Genomic DNA, 16,608 nt, shown 5'->3' with positions numbered 1-16,608 from the left:
ATTTTCACGCGCGGATTAAGATTATCGATAAATCGACGAGTCCGCGTATCTCGAATATTACTTAAGCGTAATTAATAATCGATATTCTCGTTTAAATTAACTATCGATTTTTTTTATAACAATTTCTCATTACGTAGTCCATTTTCCATAAAATTTCAATCGTCAAGGTTTCAACGCAAACATTTAAACATTCGTAGCTTTTTATCTGCTCGACTTTTACTTATCTTTTTTCGATGTTCGTTTTCGGTATATATGTATATTCGCTTCGCTAGTCGACAGTTTTTGTTTTTACAGGGGAGGATTCGAAGTGCCTGTTGAAATAATGTGCATCGAAGAAATCAACGATTTATCTATCAGTAGAGTATTATGCACCGTACCGAGGGTGTTCGGGTACTCGAAGTTCGAATCGAGCGAAACTCGTTTTATCGAACATAGTCGAGCGTTTGATTATTCCAGAATCGATTAAAACCAGTTTCACCGAATCGAACCGAGGACTCGATTATTCGAGTCGAGTAAAATTCATTTTATCGAACGAATTCGAGTATTCGATTATACAATTAATACATCGAGGAGATCGATCGATTAAGCAAGTTCGAAACAATCCGATTTATTCCAACAATTTGAATATTCGCTACTTGAGTCGAAATGAAGAACTTAAATTTTGTTAATTCCCCTTTCGTTCGAATGAAAATGAAAATATATCGTAATGCATTAAGAAAACAGAAAGGTTTCGGACCATATGTACAATGTACCGATGTATTTGAGATACCTAGTCCCCGTTTTTGGTAATGATAATAATAACAATAATAAATCTTCACAGGTAAAAAGAAGCCTCGAAACTTCTATGTTTCGAGAGCGAACGAACAATTAAGCAAAAATATTTGTCGAAAAATCTTAAAATCGTCGATAAATGCCAGAAATACGAAAGTATCTTGATTAATCTCTCCCGTTGAACAAGCTAAAAATAAAAAAAAAATTCAAACTAATTCGAACGGATCGAATTCTTCGAATGATTTCCGATGTTCCGAGCTATCGAATTACGTATTCGATTCTTCGACTCGATTCGAGCATCCAAGTCGAATTTTAGCTTCGTTTGGTATCTTTTCTTTTTTTTCCGCGAATAAGGATTAATTTACACTTTACCTAGACGCGTGTTTATATCATGCTTGCGTGATAGAAATTACTATACATATATTATTATATAGACCCTGGCATTTTTTTCACAATGTGTACGGTTTCCTTTTTCTCTTACCGCGTACACATCGATACTTGGGTCTTCGAGAACGGAAAACATAACACGCAAATAAATACATGGACAATTGCTACACGATTAGTTCTGTTGTACATGGACAAATGCTGTGATACGAAGCGTTACTATAATTACACAATACGGATGCGTTTGCAGATGTCTGCACACGACGAACAACGTTCACTAATATAGACGCTGCTAAATGAGACTTTCAACGCTTATCGTAACGACATTGAGATTCTTCTCTTTCCTTTTACGATATAAATAGATTTCTTTTAAATACGCGTTAGTAATGCAGGTATCTTTTCTTTGGTTTGTTCAAAATCGCGAAGGAGAACGCAAACGCTGGTGAATAAATTAGAGAGAAAGAAACGGTGAATTATGCGAATAAACGTTAAGTATTTCTAGAGAAATACGAAAATTAGCCGATCGAGCTTTTAATCGATCGATTCGAGGTAATGCAGAACGCAGAGACTTATTATTTCACCTTGGCAAAGACAGCGAACGTTTTCTTTGCTAAATAGGCAGTAAATAAATTGCATCGTGTCGCTAGTATTTCCAAAAAGTATTCGTAAACTCGGTTCACGATCGAGCGATTAAATGCAAGCGGGTTTAAATTTTTTGTTCGTTACGTTGACTTTCTTTTACGTGGGCTATATACATAAAAAACACATAGGATAGAGAAGATTCATCGAACTGCATTCTCTGTCCGTATTTTCTTGGTTTTTAGTTAATCAACTAGATCAAACGTACAACGGAGACCAGATCTCCAATGTCGCGTTAATTTTACGATTTTTTCTACTTTTTCTTTTCTAGCTTATTGCAATTCTGCACCGAGACTTGATCTTCACCGATGTTGAATATGCAACAACAATTTGGAATCGTGCTTAGCAACGATTCATAAACAGATCGAAGCTAATTAGTGGTAAACTGATTAGTAAACCGAAAACCGTCCACGGAAAATGTACGTTTTATAAGTCCGTTTGTCTCGCTAGTGTTGTTCGAATTATGTAACAGTGATTAGCGCTTCGTAAATATTTTGAAAAATCAGTGACGTAACTAAGAGTGTACTGGCCCTCAAATTCAAATTCGATTTTGTAAGAAACAAGAAACAAAAATAACTGTCAGATTCCTAATCATTTTCTTTCATTATATATGGGTTTTCGTAATTATAAGTAAGAATTGTCTTAACAGAAATATTTGATGTAATAGTTTTGTTTCATCTAATTATTCTTTTCAAAATACGTTGGTTATTTAAAATTTAAAAACACTAGTTTCCTCAAATTTTGTAAGAAACAAGAAACAAAAATAATTCAGTTAATTTCTGCTCATTTTCTTCTATTATAGAGGGTGTTCGGCCCCCCCTTAGGAAAAATTTTAATGGAAGATTCCAGAAGCCAAAACAAGACGAAAATCAAGAATACTAATTTGTTGATGGAGGCTTTGTTAAGAAATTATTAACGTTTAAAGTTCAGCCCATACTGAATTTTTTTCTCGAAAATGCGTAGGATTTCAGGGGTATATATAATGACCAGAAATGATTGTAATCTACCCTTACAACAGAAAATAATTTTTTTGGAATGATTTGAAATTTTTTAATTTTGTCAAAAAAGGGCACCCTGTCGATTTTTCCTAAAACTTCGTTTTTCATTTTTAATAATTTTCTTTGACGCCCTACAGAAAAGTTGTCTAATACTTTTTTGCAGGTACCCATGAGCTCTACTTCAGAAAAAAGTTTCATTGAAATATATTTACTATTGTAGGAGTTATGGACGTTTGAAAATTGGACCATTTTTTGGGGGGTTTTCTCACTTTGTGGGATTGAGGAACAACTTTTCGGAATTTCTTAGAATTTCTACATATTCTACACCAAAATACTCGTTGTTTGCATTTCGAAACTTTAATATCGGCCAATCCGTTCGGGAGTTATGACATTTTAAAGATTCGCATGAAATTAGGGTAACTTCTGGCCACATATTATATTTTCAGTAAAGAATTTTTTTCTTGATAATGAGTAGAATTTCGGGGATATATGTAATGTCCAAATATTATTGCAATCCACCCTTGCAGTCGAAAATAATTTTTTTAGAACGATTTGAAAAATTTTTTTTTCGCCGAAAAATTTCAGCACTCACTCGAATTTTTTTCTCGAAAGAGGGTAGGATTTCAGGGGTGTGTGTATTCACCAGAAATGTTTGCAATTGATCTCCGTGACCAAAAATAATTTTTTCAGAATGATTTGAAATTTTGTAATTTAATTTCTTAATAACTTTTTAACGAAGCCTCAGTCAAGAAATTGATATTCTTGATTTTCGTTTTATCTTGGCCTCTAGAATCGCTCATTAAAATGTTTCCCAGGGGTGACTGAACACCGTGTATACGGTTTTTTGTAATTATAAGTAAGAATTGTCTTAACAGAAATATTTGATGTAATAATTTTGTTTCATCTAATTTTTCTTTATAAGTTATGTTGACTACTTAAAAACATTACTTTCCTTAAAAGAGCCCCGCCATATTAGTATTCGTGCCCCAGATTTGTTGGTTACGCCACTGTGAAGGATCACTGTTTACAGTTCGAACTGATTATTTCAATTTTCGGAAATTTCGCTAAGTAAATGTTTCTGGCAAAGGTCAGTAAATTAAGAATATCAGCCTTTTTTCCCCCAATCTTCGTGAATATCACGTAATTAGTATACACAAAATATAATTTAAGAAAAAAAAAAAACGAAATTGCGGAAATACCGCCGAAACTTACAACTTTTTCGCGATCTTTGGAATATCGCTGCTTCGCAAAATTTTGTTCTCGTATCGACTAAAAATTAATCGACTATCGAGTAGAACGATGCCAACGTTTTTCGTTGCTTCGCTAAACGAGCGTATAATTTTTATCGTTTTATAAACGTCATTCGGCGTGTGGACGCCTGTTTCGTACGCTACACGCATCCTTTTTACATTTTACAGCCTTCGTCTGCTTCGATCCTAACAGTTTAGTACGAACACGTATATAAATATTTAAATAAGCAACCAAGTCTCGGATTCTTGCATTCGTTTACCTCCTTCTCGACTCACGATCTTCGTTAGATCTTTTCGTTTTCCAAACTACTGTTCAGAGCCGAAGAGAATAGTCCTGAAAATCTTATTCCTAAGGCAATTGTTCTTATGCCAAGTATAAATAATAAAAATCACGTTAAAATTAATAAAAACCCGTGTTCTTAATATACGAATAATTATGCGTTTCATTTTTCATGTATACATATAGATATAATCACGATCGAATTCATTCGTATTTACAGTATTTCGTTATTAGAAAATATCGATTACTTTCATTTTTGTATCGGCAACAAAATACTAATTCAAACTATTCCTCGATCAACTTGCAATTATTTTATGTAATAAATAAGTGTTTTAATAATTGTTGGGATTAAAATACTTCACGGTCAGTGGCGGATATAAGGGGGAGGCGAATACTGATCAAACAAAATTTCGTTCGATAATCATAAAAAATTATATTTTTATTTCTATTTATTATTTCAATTTTCATTAGTCCTTCTCTATTTGAACTTTTCTAGATCCGTCATTGTTTACGGTAGCTCGTTGGGACCATTCTCGTCAGCATTCAACAGTACCTCGATCTTTGTTTTCGCTTCTCCAGCGTATTCTTTTCGATCCGAACGTTTCGAATCGATTTTGCGAATCGATCCCACGCTCGAGGCTCGGATGGTTTCTGATAGCCGTCGTTAAATACCGCCCCTTTAATTTCAATTGATTAGAATCAATGTCCGTAGGAAGTCATCGCACGAGTCACGAATGGCCATCGTGTTACGAGGGTATAAAGTTAGAGATTTAATCAAGGCAACGTTTCCCCGTTTATGGTTTTCAGAGACACTTCGTTCGACTATAAGTTTTCATAAAAATTACTCTAGTCAGTAATCAGCGTTAATTGAGGCTACTATCGCGAGATAATATTGGGTTTTTGCAGTCTTTTGCCAAATTTACTGGGAGTATAAATTAGTTCGGTCCGTTTTGAAAAGATGGTTCTGGCTGTTATGATGGTTTCATAGTGACGTTTGACTTCAATTGTTTCAGAGAGCTTAGACATCTATCAAAAATATTCAGTGTATATCGCTTTGAGTTTCATACAAATTTTTCGTTTTTTACTGTGTCGAATATGTCAAATTTTGTGTTAACTAAGCAGCATTTGCGGGAGGTTTTAGTTTTCTGCTTTAATTGGAAGAAAAGTGCAGCTGAAACGCGTAGAATGCTTGTAGAAGTTTATGGCGACAATGCTCCAAGTGATAAATCGTGTAGGGAATGGTTTCGACGATTCAAGAATGGCGATTTCAGCGTTGAAGACAAGCCTCGCTCTGGACAAGCAAAAAAATTCCAAGACACAGAATTGGAGGCATTACTCGATGAAGATCCGAGTCAAACGCAAGAAGAGCTTGCAGAATCATTGGGAGTTACGCAACAAACAGTTTCCGTTCCATTGAAATCCATGAGAATGATTCACAAGCAAGGCAATTGGGTGCCTTATGAATTAAAATAGAGAGACGTTGAAAGGCGATTTTTTGCCTGCGAGCAGCTGATTCAAACGCAACAAAGAAAGGGTTTTTTACATCGAATTGTGACTGGCGATGAGAAATGGATATTCTACGATAATCCCAAGAAGAAAAAATATTACGCTATGCTCGGTCAATCGTTGTCATTGATCACAACATCAACACCAAAGCAGAATATTCATGGTTCGAAAGTCATGTTGTGTATTTGGTGGGACCAAAAGGGTGTTATACAGGGTGTTAATAAGACGAAAATCAAGAATACCAATTAGTTGATGGAGACTTCATTAAATAGTTATTAACGTTTAAAGTTCCGCCTGTACTGAATTTTTTTCTCAAAAATGCGCAGTGTTTCGGGGATATATCTATTCACCAAAAATGATTGTACTTGTCCCCTGCAACTGAAAATAATTTTTTTAAAACGATTTGAAATTTTTCTTTTTCGTCGAAAAATGCACCTTTTCGAATTTTTTTCTCGAAAGCGCGTAGGATTTCGAGGGTATGTGTAATGACCAAAAATGATTGTAATTGACTCCCACAATCGAAAATAATTTTTTCAGAACGATTTGAAATTTTTTTTTTCGTCGAAAAAAGGCATCTAATAAGATTTTCGGTAAGGAATTTTTTTCTCGAAAGCGCGCAGGATTTCGAGGGTATGTGTAACGACCAAAAATGATTGTAATTGTCCCCTGTAACTAAATATAATTTTCTTAGTGTGATTTGAAATTTTTTAATTTCGTCTAAGAATTTCAATACTTACTCGAATTTTTTTCTCGAAATTGGGTAGGATTTCGGAGATATGTGTATTCATAAAAAATGATTGTAATTGACCCCCGCAACGGAAAATAATTTTTGAATTTAATTGTTAATAACTTTTTAACGAAGCCTCCATCAACAAATTGGTATTCTTGATTTTCGTCTTATTTTGGCCTTCAGAATCCCCCATTAAAATTTTTCCCAAGGGTGGCCGAACACCCTGTATACAATGAACTGCTACAACCTGGCGATTCCATTGCGGGCCAACGCTATAGGCTACAATTGATTCATTTGGACCGCGCATTACGAGAAAAAAGGCCGGAATACGAGCAAAGACATGACAAAATTATTCTTCTTCATGATAACGTGTTAAAGTCGTTAAAAAATATTTGGAAACGTTCAAGTGGAATATTTTACCGCACCCGCCGTATTCGCTGGGCATTGCTCCTTCGGATTACTGGTTATTCCGACGGATGCAGCACGATTTGGCAGGTCACCGGTTCACTTCTCTCGCAGAAATCGAAAATTGGCTCCAAACTTGGATCGCCTCAAAAGACGAGACATTTTTTCGAAACGGAATTCAAAAATTGCCTGAGAGGTGGGAAAAAGTAGTAGCCAGCGATGGACAATACTTTGATTAATCTGTTCATTCATTTTGTTATGGAATAAATGCATTTTTGACCACAAAAAAAACGGACCGAACTAATTTGTACTCCAAATACGATCTTATTTTACACGACAAACCAGTTTGTTCGAAGAAGATTCTTTCTTTTTCACGAGTTACTATCCAATTTCGAAACTTGGATAACTTTTATAAAAACGATAAGTTCCTCGTGCACTTTGTCTAATAAATCGTTTAAGCGTTTAACACGGTAGTTCGATTTTAGGAGAAAAAGAAAAGAATAAATTTCCCTCGTGAACGACGATGGCGACGAATGACTGCTCGCGATCCTCCGCGCCTGTGCCACGACGATTGCGCACGCTTAAAAGATACTTACGAGACTCACGAAGATGTAAAATAGCATCTTTCGCTCTTTGGGATTGTTTACGCGAGTTTTAAGAATTAATAAATAGTCGAACCTTTCAGGTACCTATGTGCAAAGAACATTCGTTAGCGAGAATGAAATTGCGTGGGCGTTGTTAAGCGGACTCTGCGTAGCTCTGAGCTTTCCGATTTAGCGTGAACGATCCATGCGAGAACGCTGCACGATCGATCGACACGAACTCTAATCGCGATTGGTGACACAGAACAAGACAAGATTTTTCTGCGAAATTATCGACGCGAATTGAACGCGGCGAAAAATGGCCCGTTTATTACCTAAAAATTATTTTAACCCTCTGCTGGCGAAATATACTGTTCAAGATAATCGAAAGGTCTTAAACTAAATATCAAAATTTAAACGAGTATCATCCTCTATGCTAACGTTCTTAAATACGTACATTAGGTGTGTAGTAAACTTTGGACACGACTTTGGATGTGTATTCTGAACGAAGGATTTGCACAGATCTTCGAAATCCAGTCATGCTTGTTTCGATAGCTCTTCATTCGCTTTGTACAATTAATGGCTCGGTACCTCGTACGAAATTTTCTTAATTATTTGTGGACGTTTTTGTAGTTTCTCATGAATTGCAACTCTTTCGATAAAAACAATATTCGTTGGGAATTTTTAACGGCAGTTTCTTCGTATAAAAGCGATTAAAGTAAAATTCTGGATGTTATTTGTTGTCTATATTATAACGCAAGAAGATAAAGAAAAATAATGGTTCATTTTACATATGAATTCTTAAGTAACTTGTCGCTAGTGTTCGAATATTAAAACAAACTTGTTACAACTATTATTGTTATATCTAAAATAATTGTAGCGTTGTCGATATCGATAAATTTCCAGTATACAGTTTACTAAGAATACAAAAATATATAATTCTTTTATGAAACTCTTTAAATTGAAAATGTCAATGGCTAGCAACGAAATTAGCGACAAGATTTAAAATACGAGCAAATAAGATTATTTCGATTAAATTTTATTAGATTTTCTCAGCTGTTTTCCGTCTAATTTTAAACGTTGTCATTCCTTTCTACATTTAACATTTCCCATATATCTATATTTGCATCTGTTTTCTAGTTATTATAACTCTATTATATTAAACGGTTTATTAATATGAAAATAAATAAATATAAGTTTCTATCGTTATATTTGCGCGTTGAAAGCACTCACCGAAGTTGTGTCCACGTTTCATACACCACCTTGCGTACAACACGTTAGAATTTCCAAAGTTATTGAACACGTTGACCAGTTACTTAAATAGAAAATTCTCTAATCATTTTGAACAGCGTATCCGTTGCATATCCGACAGAGTGGGGTCAGTTTGATCTCGATAAAAATAAAAACGAAGGAAATATATATTCCAAGTAATTAAACAGGTGGCTCGAGTCAACTGTAATTCTTGCAAAAAATTATTGTTGTGTCAATAAACGAATCAGTTCAGTCGGTATGGATCGTTCTGACCCCAGCCAATTTTAAACGGTTATATGTAGCTTCAGCTCCTATCGTCGATAAACGGACGTAACGTTCGCGAATAAACTAAATAAATACCACAGAAAGCGCGGGCGCGCGCGACACTAATCCCTTTAACAACTACGCAGAACCATCTACGATCGGTTAAACGTTTAATCACGATATTAGAAAACTCGAAAAACATCACGACGTCGATACTCTACTACCAACAAGTACAAGATTCAACACTTTCAAGTTCGTAATAAATAGCGTTTAAATTATAGCCGAGGCTAATTTCTGTGAATATATGTATATGTATATATTATATAATAGCTACGGTCCCTAGGTATCATACTTTCGGAATGTATGGAGTCCACGATTTCTACTTTTATCACTTTCAATACGAAACGTCTAAAAACATCGGTAAAGGTCGCGATTTATCGGGGAGATCTCGCGCGATGGCTACGCGATTTTCGCAATTTTCGCCACTTTCGGACAGAGGATCTCGTGTCGCGTGTCCGTATATTGGAAAGAAAACGAACAATAATATGTCTAATTGTACATACATGGTTGCGAGATCTCGCGTTCGTATCACTTTCATTCTGACGTTCCTTGCGTCGTTCGAACCCCAATTTTTGCGTTGTCGTGATCAGCCATCGATGGATCATGAGCTTAGCGATGGTATCAAGTACCTTAGAAATAAACTCGAGCCCTGATCGATCAGATACGGATTCCGTGTTGGCGTTTGTGAAACAACGACGGTACTTTACGAGTAGACTCGAACCTAAACAAGATAGATTCCTACCACTCCTAAGTACTTCCCGGAAAACAAAATCAGCACTTGTTTGATCGAATAGGTCTGAAACTTTCACGATTGTTTTTTATCAGAAATTTCACGCGTTACGTACTTCAAATATCATCCATAATCCTCGTAATTCTCTACTCGCGAGAGATTCGATGCTTCCTAAGATCGAAGTAATCGTAAGTACATTTTACAACCCCTGCAAGGTATTCGTTCTGGGATTCGAAACCAGCTCATACAGATCGAGTACAACGTACTCGTATTTTCTAAGTACAACGTACGAAATATTGTTTCTTACGAGTAGCGTTCGAATCCTCGAAGCGAGGCTTTGGGTATCGGAATTGACTCGAATCCGTGAGAACACGTACTGAACTTGATCCCATTCCTAATCATGACTCCCCGGATCGTAAGTTCATCGTAAGTTTAGCCGTCGAGCGACCGACGGTTCTGATTTGCGGAATGAAAGCGCTTGAAAACTTTGCTACTGGACACTTGAACGTCGCTCTATGGACATTTGTCTCGGTCTAATCCAGCCTTTATTTTTCTTTTTTTTTTATTAAGAAAAGTATATCACGGACAGAGCGAGGCTACGTGGTAAAAAATAATTTCTCGGGTTCCTTGGAAAAATACCGTTTTCGAAACTGGCGCCTACGTTTTAGTGAACTGCGGTTTAGTATCGTGGCTTGGAACGCCGCGAGTGTCCGGTGGCACCTCTTTCCGGTTTACGACGTCACATGGTACATATAAGTATGTATATTATACACACACACACATACATATATAAGCACATATATATGTATATGTATCTATACATACATACCTTTCATATTTATATCGATTTCTACTATTCTTACGCAAATTACGTTTCCTAGTGTAACTGTATAACGTAGCGTACTGCCTACTGATATGTGTTAGTTCACTTGTAAAGCACTTTTAAATTCAATCTAAACGATTCATCGATCGCGAACGAACCGGTCCCACGTTCTTTAGCTACGAGCGTATCGACGTTATTTTCGCGGTATATCGATACATCGACCTCTCGTTTGTTCGATCCCTCCCTATTCGATACACGCGCAGATTCTTTGTCGTTCGTCTACTTTGCCAGTCGAGCCCTCGTCGACTTTTCTGGTCTCGAATCGCGACGTCGATTCGTGAACATTTCTATCGATCGCGATCCTTCGTCGTCGAAACAATCTGCATCGCACGATTTCCCTTCTCTCGTTGTCTTTAGCGACGAATGCGACACACTGAGCCGATCTCGGACCTTTTCCCAACAGATTTTCGTTCACATTGCAATTTCGATTTCCGCAAGACCCAGTTTCACTCGCCTCACGATCGATGGGATCGCAACTTGACGAAATTTTAGAAACAGATCTCACCAGTAGTCTAGGATTTACTTTTGTCTCAGGACTGATGGACGTTGTCGATAAAATTGAGATTCTTATTTCTCCAAACTTCTCGAAATTCCAAGCAGACATTTTGTTGTTCGATGATCGAACGTGATGATATTTAGAATATATTAGACGTGCTGTTGACAAATCTGAGATCCTTATTTTATAACAAATTGGAAACGAGAAATTTTATAGCGAAATTTCGCGTAGAGTGCCAACAGTATGGAATTCAAATTAATCAAGGTTTACAAATATATTCGAGTACTGATGGGTGTTCTTAATGAAATTCCAAGTGGAGATTTCGCTGCTCGATGATAGAGCTTCCGCGATGGCGTTTAGAATATATTTTTGTCCTCGTTTTGTAAAAAGCTTGAAACGAGGTCCACGAACATGTATTATTGAGAAAATTTAGATTTCCATCTTGCTAGAACAGGATCTCGTGCGGCATGAAACTGGTCGAAAAATTTCTCCCAAGTAACAGTTAGTCGTGTCGAAATTGCGATTTTCGTGGAACCAAAATGGCGCGGGTGAAAAGAGTCCGAAACCAGCCGTTGGTAACGCAACGGAGTAATTAAGTAATAGCGGTGTAAAGCCATTCGCGTTGCTCGATCTGCGACTTCGAGCACGCTGAACGACTATTATTCGACTTCTGGTCTTTTGGATAATGCGGTCTCGCTTGTTTTTTTCTTTTTGTTTTCGTACAAAAGTAGCAAAAGCTTGGCCGCGAGAGTGCCGGATAAGTTTCATTTTTACGCGGCTCACGACGTCCTGCTGGATGAACATCGAATGGAAATTGTGGACAAATGCGTATCGCCAAGCATGTAATAAACGCGTTCATGCGAGTGTCGCTTTCTTGGCGCGTTAATTTTACGCGTTGTACGATTCCTTTTTTTGGGGACCAATCGACAGAATCGCGCGATCATCGGTCCGATTAGCTATAAACTTCATATCTTTGTTCCTCTCTTATACTCGCATACACACATACACACTCTCCCACTTCCTCCCTTTCTTTCTCTATCTTGGGCAGTTCAACTATATTGTTTAAATTGTAAAATGATATGTTAAGGTCAAGCGAATACGTTTACCCCCGGCGAGAGACGTTCGAGAGTTTCTCGATTTCATTTTCCGCGTCGGTAGTCACGGTTCCGATTCGAGAATCGGTTGAAGATTACAGTAGCTCGCAAAAGTATTCGAACGCTTCCAATCTATATCGTTAATAAATAGGATAAACACGTTGGGTTTAAGTTTTAAAAATAAGATTGTAAGTAATGTTACGTAGGTGTCTCGAGAATGCATACGTAAAATTACAAACACATACAGAATTTACAGGGAATTTAGTGTAAACAATACAGTTCTCGAACGTCACAAAAGTATTCGAACGCGTCGACAAGAAGCGCATGAATTAAATGTAAATATTATACTTTAGACGAAGTAGAGTACAATCTTTTATAATTATTCTAATCACGAGCACGAAAAAGGTAGAAACCGGTAAATGTGAACTGAATTAATATTGAAGTTGCATAATGAAAATAAATGTTATCTTGAAATTGTCAAATTATTAAATCGAAATCTACGATACATTATATAATAAAAAACTCAAAGATCGAAGGAAATATTATTATCAAGAAGCGTACAGTACGTCCAAAGAAGTTAACAAATATCTGATTATTCTAAAAGAAAATTTGAAACAAAGTGCAATTAAGTTGAACCTACTTTCTATTTTCAACAACGATCCTAAGCATACAGCTGGAATTGTAAAGAAATAGATCATATATAATACTCTATATAGCTACAAACTTCTCTGCAGAATCCTGACATAACTCCCATAGACCATCTATGGGCTGAAATTGAAAGAACACTCAGAAATTATGACACAATGTTCAAGGAAATATTAAAAAACAAAATAACAGAAATATGGTACTCCATTGAAAAAAAAACAACAGAATAACTTGTATACAGTATGGAAAGCTGGCTGAGACACGTTATTCGTGCTAAAGGAGGACTAACCAGATATTAACATCAAACAAGTCAAGACGTTCGAATACTTTTATGACGATGTTTACGCTAAGTGTCCTGTAAATTGTGTATGTGTTTGTAATTTTACTTATGTATTCTCGAGACTTCTATGTGACTTTGCTTACAATCATATTTTAAAAACTTAAACCGAACGTGTGTACTCTATTTGTTAACGATGTAAATTGGAAGCGTTTGAATACTTTCGCGAGCTACTGTACGTCGTCGCAAGGGATCGAGATCGAAAGGAGGATCGGTGACGGCGAACGCGATTCTCTAGAAAAAGATCGGAAATCGGAAAATATTCGTGAAGCGCGCGTTACTGTTCGTGTTTCTCTCTTGTTCTTGGCGTTTTTAAAAAAGATTCGGAACGCAAATCAATGGTAAAAACGAGCCGTTGTCGGTGCTCTTTTTTCGGATTCGCAAATGTAAGGCCTCGCTTGGGTTACAACTTAGGCTATACTTTCCGTCGTTTTCAATGATCACATCTAATAACTCGTCGGATACGAATTGATTATGATTTTTCAAATCTTCTATCCAACAATGTAAAACAAGCTTTAACAAATAGTCCAGGACACGCTCGAAGGATCCGAGGAGTTCGATTATTTTCCTTTCTACCCGCTATCAGGAAAACTTATTAAACCGCTATCATCAACTTTATATACATACACACAGGGTGTCCCAAATTTTCCAACTTTCCCAGCAATATAGTCTACAAGCAAAAGTGAGAGAAATCGTATAAACAGGCTCTTGTCTCGTAATACCGGACGCCATATTGAAACAGAATTTTCTTCGTAATTCTATTTGTAAAATATGATAACACGAATAGATTTCGTTTGATTTAGCTTCGTCAGATTACGCGAACGTAAAGTTTATGTAAACATAAATGTTACCATTTCTTCTAACTTTCTAATAAAGTATTTAAAAGCCCGTGTTCATATTTTCTTTAATTTCGTTCGCGCGTTGGGAAAGTTTGGCGGGGAAAAACTGGGACATTCTGTATACGCGTGCATTCACCAACGATTCTCTGAGTCAGAAATTCGGTGATATGTTCGTAGATCGACGTTTACGCGAATCGAAGCGGTTACAAGATTACACTAAAGTGTGGCGGAAAGCGTTTGTCGAAGCCGTCCATCGGACCCGAATTACTGGTTCCTCGAGTCTCTGCGTGCTGTTTCGCGGACTTTCGAGAATAATTGCGCTCTAGGTCCTCGTAACGGTAACAAAATCACGGTCCACTTTCCCGTTGCAACGTTCCTTTCGGGTTCGTCCCATCCTCGAGATCTCTTTGGAACAATTTTATAAACTACACTTTGAACGACTTCGGTCAGTTATTACTCTCCCATTCGAAACACACGCACGCTGATCAATTGCAGATAACGTTTTCTTTTCTTCTATCTCAAAGGACGACCGCAAACGCTTTCCAGGATAATTATCTACCTTAAACGGCCTGCTCGGCAACCCCTTAACGATCTAATGATATGTATCAGAAGAGTGACAACCCTGAAACCACGTTACTTTTGTCTCCTACTTTTGTCTCCCCCTAACCCCCTCCCCCCCTTTTTCTATCTTGTCGCCGATTCGGCGACATACTTTCGAAATTAAAACCATCGCGGGCGTCGTTAGCGCGCGAAACATCGGCTCAGGCTAATTTCAAACCCGTTCGCTGAGCACTGATCGAGCCTGTGATGATGATAGCTAGCATACTTCCATCGGGCGATCTCACTGACCGACGAGCCGCGTTTACCGTTTTAACGTTAAGAAAAAAACGCCTCTCGTCTCGCTCTGAATTTCGTGACGGTCCAGTTCTTCAAAGCTCCCATTCGGGTCGCTGGAAAATTTTCCTTCACGGTAATACAACCAGCTTGCCTCGGTTAAGGGGGCAGGACAGTTCGACGAGTCTAAAAATTAGTAATACTTTGGAGGAACAATAAAAAAAAAGTACACACTCGATTGACGTAAGTTTTTTTGTGGTTTATTTTAGCACGTTATGTGTCTATGAAATTTGGTACGTATCTTTAGTGTAACATTTATCAGGCATTTACGATAGAATTTTTTGTAGAAAAATATAAACAAAGAACGTAGAAATTTTTGGTATGGAAATGTTAAATCATCAATGCCTAGAGAACACTGTGTACTTTCAAACCTTTTCTGATTTTTTGTTGCAACTAATCCTGTTTGGCTGGAATCATGCACACCGATAGGCAATTTAAAGAAAAGTTATGTAAAAGGATGCCTCTGGAAAGTTAAATAAGAGCACCTTTTTTTCTTTTTAATGTTGTTTTCTGTACCTCATAATGTGCTATAATAAACCACGAAAACTTATGTCAATCAAATATGTACCTTTTTTTATTGTTTCTCCAAAGTGTTACTAATTTTTAGACTCGTCAAATTGTTCTGCCCCCTTAAAACGATTCTTATGATGTATTTATTTGTACTAAAGAAATTAAAACGATAGATACTCGACGAAATGTATAATGCAATGGAGATAAATGTTTATTCGTTCTCTTCTACAAAACTACAGTAAATTTTCAAAAATCCAATGACCGTTTCGATAGTACTTGTTATTTTGTAGTATTCCCAATGGCAATTACATTATTAAAAAATATATAAGTATTAAGGTTTATTTGTTCATACATTATTTAAGTGCCGGTCACCAGTGACCACCATGGCAATCAACGTGTTAATGTAATCAAAGTTTCACAAGAGTCTGCGAAGGTAGTACATATTTAAGTGTAATGTAATATTTATCTCACCCGAAATCACATGTTTGTCTAAATTGACGTATTTTATACAAAGTCTGAATCCTTTACTTTTAAATTTGATAACGTCAAAGTCTAATTCTGTATAAAATATAGAGTGTTACAAGTTAAAATGAAGGTTGTGCATAATACCATCGCTCTTGTTTAAAATTAAACGCTAACGAGACAAAATAATTATTATATTTGGTAAAATACGTAACACAAAAGCTTTAAGAAACAATATTATTTTCTTATATGTATTGCATACTCTTCCTCAAACTAATACACGACTGTGTTTATATTAATGTCAGATGAATTCGTTATATAATTATTGATTGCAATTCGATGTAAAAAAAACTTCAACGAATGAAATAAACTATTTTAATCTATTAATGAAAATTCTATTTTGCATCTCACTTAATGTTCAATAATATACTAAATATGTATTACACGAAGTTTCAGACATTTATCAACCAGGGGCTAACGTCAATAAAAAACAATGGAGCAACTTTATTTCAAAAGAAAACAAATTTCGAGCGTAAAAAATTCTTTCTGTTTAAAAATTTTAAAAAATTTGGAGATCACTGTCCTACGTGTTACTCGAT

Source organism: Colletes latitarsis, chromosome 1 (assembly GCF_051014445.1).
Source record: "Colletes latitarsis isolate SP2378_abdomen chromosome 1, iyColLati1, whole genome shotgun sequence".
NCBI lineage: Eukaryota > Metazoa > Arthropoda > Insecta > Hymenoptera > Colletidae > Colletes > Colletes latitarsis.
Note: the sequence above shows the minus strand (reverse complement) of the source record.